Below are 7,137 nucleotides of genomic sequence, written 5' to 3' on the forward strand. Positions count from 1 at the left end.
CTCCGGCCGGTACGAGTGGAAATGGCTGTGAGAGGTTGTGCGGACTAAAACTGTCCATATGCAGTGGCTTTAATTCATGTGATGCCCTGAAGAAATTGCCAAAAGTTGTTTGTGGCAATGAAACATGTCGGCAAGTATAGTAGTGGTGGTTGGATAGTCAGTGACCTCACTTACTATTTTTAGAGTCTCTCACGCAACACAAGAAAAAGAATAAAGTTACGTATCTGTGTTGTTGTGAGTTTTGTATGTATATGTTGTCTGACTCTTTTGTAGATCACTTTTTGATCTTCTTTTTCTCTTTTTCACACTGCATATTCCTTTACACAATTACTTTGTGTGTCTGTGACACTTCACTTTACTCCTTTCTGAGCTTGAAAACACCGATGATGACAACAGGGCAATCCTGGTGAGTACCTGCCAGGTTCCCGTTGGTGGTTCGCCCGTGAGGTGTTTTCTCGCTTTCTCTCACATTTTTTCTGTGTCATTGATGTATCACTGGTTGACACTAAGTGTGTAGTTGTCTGTTGTCCCACAACTGAAGTGTTTATCGTGGAACGGGCGATTGCAAAATAGGGCACCATCCAGGGTTATACTTACTACCCCAACAAACTAATGAGAGGGGAGTGGAATCTCGCAATATTAATGCGCAAATTGGTATACCCACAATAAAAGGATAGGTTCTTATGTGCCTAATTAGTCTAGGTCTTTTCTATGTATACCGCCTTGCTTGTGCCCTTGTCCCCGCCAGTTATTTTTGCAGGCCTTTCTGGAGTTTTTGTGGGTAGCAGCAAGCTTGCCGCTTCCTTAACTACTAGCAAGGGTGATGGTGGGAGGTTACTCTTTTGGTGTGTAGAACTAAAACTAGAACTATTCCCCACCATCCTCAGATTTTTGCACATGTGCTCAATTCTCGCAGTAAATTGTGACAGGCTTGCTACCAAATTCTTTTCAATTTCGGCCATTGTCCCCTAAACAATAATTCTAAGGAGTCCTTGAGTGATGTTTCTAAGGTGACAAACCTTCTTTCTAACCCTACATCAAGAGGAGGAATAGAGCTATCTGTTTGGGTACCCATAGATTTTAATGTAGTCCCTTGCTTAACCCTAGCAGTGGCATAAGTAGTTTTTGGTCTCGCACCCCCAACTTCCTTACTATTTGGTTTGTTTCTAGTTGTAGGATTTGGTAAAGTTTTCTTTGTGCCCTGGCCTTGTGCCTTATGTTCTGCCACTCCGCGGTGAGAGCGAAGTCTTGGTGCCAAAGAAGGGGTAGACTTGGGAGTATTTTCCTCAAATGAAGTGGTGACGGAAGTCCTAGGTGTTTTTGACAACCGTGAGGAATTTAGGGGCATATTATCAAGGGGGTTTATCTCCGCTTTTTTGGCTTTAAAAGCCAAGAAAGCGGAGATAAAATTATCTCCCTATTACCAAGCTGTCGCTAACACCAGTTAGCGACAGCTAGTAGGAGATAGCGACCATCTTGGGCCCCACTTTGCATGTCAGTGATATTTATCACTAATGACATGCAAAGTGGGCGTGCCAAGATGTTAGAGACTGAAAACAGTCGCTAACATCGCTATCTCCTATTACCAATTTTTGGAGATATTCGCGCTAAGCGGGAATATCTCCAAAAGCTAACACCTGCCCTGAGCAGTTCTTAGCCATGTTATCCAATGGGAGGTGGATAACATGGCTAAGAGCATTTGCTCAATAATGCATGAATATCGCTGACTTTTCAGCGATATTCATGCATTTCGGCTGTTTTTTATCGCATTTGCGATAAACCTTGTTAATAGCAAGGTTTATCTGCGATAGAAATCTTCGATGTGCGGCGATAATTTTTGTCTCTAAACAAGTTAGAGACAAAAATTATCGCTAGTTGTTGGTAATATGCCCCTTAGTGTTGCCGGTAGAGTGCCAAGAGGAGCAAGTGTAGCGATATCAAAGGAAGGTGTTAAAGAAGCATTAGGGAGCTCACCGTACTCAGCTTCACTTGGGTCGTCAATGGATATATTTATATCATCTTGTAAGCTACCCAACCCTGAAACCTGGCCAGTCCCCCTAATAAGGGGTTCGGGGTTGAGATTTACAGCGAGCGACCTGGCATTGCTAATAGCTCCCAATGAGGATTTTTTCTGTGCCTCAGCTAGACCTTGGGAAAGCCGTTTTTCTGCTAGACTTATCTCGCGTTGCAATACAGAACCTGCTCTAATCAAAAAAGCATCCATAGTTCCTACCACTCCTTCCCCCATGGGATGTGCATTTTTACGGTTCACAGCCATAACAAAAGTCAATATGAAAAGTCAATGGCACAGTAGTGCACTAACCAGAGTCACGCTTGTCAAGGGGGTGGCCCTGCCCTGCTCCTCCAGGCCTCGGACGGCCGCAGACGGTCCCGCCCTTGTCCCGGACTTCTCCCGGGCGTCCCCGCGCGCGTCCCGCGACGCGGGAGTCCTGTGTCCCTTTTCAAAGCGCCGCCTGGTGCGAAATCCTGGTGTGGGCGGGGTTGGCCGCGGGGAGCGCTGGATGTTGTCGTCTCCCCCCTCGGCGGCCGTGCACGATTGACAGGGTGCAGCGGCGGCTACAGTTAATAAATACTGGCTTTGCACTGCCAAAAAGAGTCTGTGTGCTTATTCTAGTTTTATAGATGACGTTTGTGTCATCTGGGAGGGGACTATAGAAACAGCATATGAGTTTGTAAAGTTTACTAACAACAATGACTTCAACTGAAGCTTCACAGCAGAAGCAAGCAAGGAGAGAGTACAGTTCTTAGATGTGGATATTTATATCAAAGAAAATGCTATCCACACTAAATTTCACCGAAAGAGTACTGCAGGCAATGCGGTGTTACACACCAGTAGTTCACACCCCAAGCACCTGTTTAAAAGTATCCCCTATGGGGAATTCTAGAGGATTAAATGCATCTGTAATTCAGATGACGATATTAGGAATTGTCAAACTTAGGCTTTTCAGAGGTTCATAAGTCGAGGATACAAAGAAAGGATGTAAACATGGCCATGTACAAAGTTAACACTCTAACTACTGGGGAGGAAACCACTAATCACATCGATGTAGTCAGTATCAACATTAATGAGTATCTTAAACCCGATAACATCGTAAGACTTATAACATCATAAAGTCAGCAGGAGAAACAGTTCAGAAAGATCATCTACAATAATTGGCTCATTATTAAAACAGACCTACCATGTCTCAAATGATGCCTGAATTACGTAAGATTACTTATAGACTTGCACCCGCTATGAGGGATGCACTTGTTAAGACAAGTACAGACATGAAGGATAATTCAAACTGGTTATCTAAGGGAACAGGCCTTTTTAAATGTAGTACATGCAGAGCTTGTAAATTTGGTAAACATATGAGTGAGATAACTACAGCATTTGAACCCAACCCTATGAAGATTACTGAGATGCTAACTTGTCGCACTGAGTTTGCTGTTTACGTTTTAGAATGTTCGGGCAAACTGGGATACGTGGGCAGCACCAAATTACAGGCTTTTAATCGCATATTGCAACACTTGTGTGCAATAGTGAACTCCGATCCCATTTACCCGGTGGATATACACTTCGAATATGTACATAAGAATGACTTGAAAGAACTGAATTACTATGTCATTGACTCAGTGCCTAGATCCATCAGGGGAGGTAACATGGAAAATAAACTCAGACAACTGGAGTCGCACTACATTTGAACTCTCGATACCAAGATGCCCAACGGTCTGAATAATGGGGAAGAACTGCACTACTTTTTATAATTGTATTACTATTTTTTATATATGTAGCTTGTGTGTAATTCATGAACTGTGTATATATCTCGTATCTCTCCTTTTATCTTTCTTTTTAACTCTCCATTTTTTATTCCACGGTTTTTAGTCTGGTTTTTAGATGGGGTTTTTTCATGGGTTTTTATCTTGAGAAATCCGATTTTTACCTCTGATCTTACCAGTCTTTTAACGGGGCAGAGCCGAGGATATTTATTAGGGTGTTTTTTAGAAAGATAATTCATAATTTAATGTTACTGATATGTTTTAGATTCATTTTTCTTTTGACATGACGTTGCTTAGGTTATTGGGTTTCCCCCCATTGAATGTTTTTTAGCACTTGCCAATTATTTAAGGGAGACCTTAACCAAGTATCCAGCAAAATGACCTAAATATGACATATTGCGTAATGTATATATGCTTGAATTGGTATGTATTGAGCATATAAGTTAAATAGTCATACTGGAAGGAGGATATGCATCACACAGGCTTCTCTGATGGATTAATAAAAAAAAAATGTTATGCTGTAACAATAACTGGTGAACATTTAGGATTGTAAAATATGATTTTTTGCACTTGCACCTTATTCCACATATTTATTTATTTATTTACTGCAATCTTTTCACATTTTAAGTCCCTCTAACAAGATGCATTATACTGGTATTCATATGTGAGGAGTAGAAGTGTTTCTTCTATTTCCATGCTGTGTTTGGAAAAAAGCGGGCAATGTGCAACACGACGATTTTTTCCCCATATTGCACTTGTATTTAATGCGGATTGGCCCTGAGCACGTCATGTGATCAAGTCAGTATTTTACTGACGAAATGCGTAATGCTGGGCACTGGTCATCTTAATATGCTGCTGAATTGGATGCAATAAAACTGCACTTTGAAACCTGAATAACACGTTGTGGTCCGTACCTGTGTCTTGGAGGATCCCAGGAGAAGCAGGATTGTGGAATTTCATATATATATATATATATATATATATATATATATATATATATATATATATATATATATATATATATATATATATATATATATATATATATATTCACTGGAAAAAACCATAGGTTTCACACCAGTTATAGTTAGGAATTTGCATTTAAAAAACCTAAAAAATTCACTGAAAAAACCATAGGTTTCAAACCAGTTATAGTTAGCTGGGAATTTTACTGACATAAAACCATTGAAATTCCGACGTTATAGTTAGTTGGACACACTATAACTTGCGCGTGTAATGCACTGCTGATGACGTCACATATTACATCATTCATGACATGGTCAGTGTAGAGGTCAATGGAAAAATACATGTTTAAATAAGTGTCTTAATGGATGTTTTAAAAAAAACGAAAATTGATTGGTTAACTGGCTTATCAAGTGTATCTTAGTGTGTAAGTGGCTGCATGGGTTGGTGAGTAGCTACATGTGTGTGTATATGGGTTATTAGATGTTTTTTTAGTATCAGTATAAGTGTCTGTATGATTTGGTGGGGGTGTTACTTAACACATAGGTGCATCAATGATTGACTCACTGTTTCTATGTCTTTTGAAGACAGCATATGTGCGGGACTGTATGGGTGGATGTGTGTGTATATATGTGTGTTAGTGAGTGAATGACTGTCTCACTAGTGTCTTTATCAGTAACTACATATGTTTTAATCTAGTATATGTGAGTATTGATGTATATAAGTGAGTATATGTGAGACTGAGAGATTGTAAGAGTTCCTGTTTAAATAAGTTTGTGTTTCTATAAGTGATTGTTTAATAGAGTAAGTATGTGTAAGTTTCCTTAGAAGTAAGGTGTTTGTGTGTGTAAAGCTGTATATGCAAATAAATGGATGTTCAAAAGTTTATTTGCATGTGTGAATATGTGTGTGAGTAACTTTTGGATGACTGTCGGTGTGTAACAGGATGTATAGGTGTATCACTACATATGATGAGTGAGTATATGTATGAGTGACTATATAGAACTGTTGGTGAATGAGTGAATGTGTATATAGATGGTGGAATTATTGAATTGGTTGTTGTAACTGGTATGGGTATCTCCATTTTTTAAAAAAATGTTAATTTATATTTTTCAATATGTGTTTCATGGGTTTCATTACAGTGAAAGGAGGTCTGTCACTCTGTAACAAGGATGGTGTCATCAGTGATGTCATGAGTGATGTCACTGACCATGTCATGAGTGATGTAATATGTGACGTCATCAGCAGTGCATTACACGCGCAAGTTATAGTGAGTCCAACTAACTATAACGTGGGAATTTCAATGGTTTTATGTCAGTAAAATTTTCAGCTAACTATAACTGGTTTGAAACCTATGGTTTTTTCAGTGAATTTTTTAGGTTTTTTAAATGCAAAATCCTAACTATAACTGGTGTGAAACCTATGTTTTTTTCAGTGAATTTCATAGGTTTTTTAACTCCTAATTCCTAACTATAACTGGTGTGAAACCTTTGGTTTTTTCAGTGAATTTTCAAGGTTTTGTAAATGCAAATTCCAAACTATATATGGTCTCTAACCTATGTTTTGTTTAGTGAATTTCAATGGTTTTTTAATAGCAAATATCTATAGCTGTAAAATATATTCTTCTTTATAATGAATACTATATTTTCTATGCATATTTCAATGGTTTTGTGTGAGTAAAATATCAACTTTAAAGGTTTTTTAAATGCTAATTCCTATCTATATATGGTCTAAAACCTATTGTTTTTTTCATTGAATATATATATATATATATAGCAATCCGCATTGAAGAATAAGTGGATGTGTAAGTGGCAGTGTGATTGACTGTTTACTTGACTAATTTGTAGTTTGTCACTAAATATATTGGATAGTAACTAAACTGTGTGAATACTATTTTTTCTATGTATTTAATATTTTTTGGGATGCATGAAAGTTTTTTTTTTTTTTTAATTTTTGCTTCGGTACGCTTCCGGTGCGTGCCCCGGGGAGCGCCCCGTTAGCGTAACTTTTGATCGCGCCCCGGTTCGCGCCCCGGGAAACGTTCCGTTAGCGCAACTAACGCGATCGAAAACAACATCGTGACGTGTCGCGTAAGTGTGACCAATCGCGTAGCCGCGTGATGCGTCTTATGACGCGCTGCGTTAGCGCACCCGGAAGAGCTCCGGAGCACTACAGAGCTTGACGCGCAGCGTCCCGGAAGCGCCCCGGGGCGCGGTGCGGGGCACGTAACGTAAGCGTAACAGGTCATGTGACCTGAAAATAACACTTTTCATTGGTTCAGAACATTTTTTTTTCAAAATGATGAAAGCCCCCACCTTTTTACCTCATTCTTACTTTCTACTTCCAGAGAGCAAGACCTGTTTTTGACAATGGCTTCTGTAATAGCTGCAGCTG

The sequence above is a fragment of the Lissotriton vulgaris genome, chromosome 1_1 (genome assembly GCF_964263255.1).
Source record: "Lissotriton vulgaris chromosome 1_1, aLisVul1.2, whole genome shotgun sequence".
Taxonomy (NCBI): domain Eukaryota; kingdom Metazoa; phylum Chordata; class Amphibia; order Caudata; family Salamandridae; genus Lissotriton; species Lissotriton vulgaris.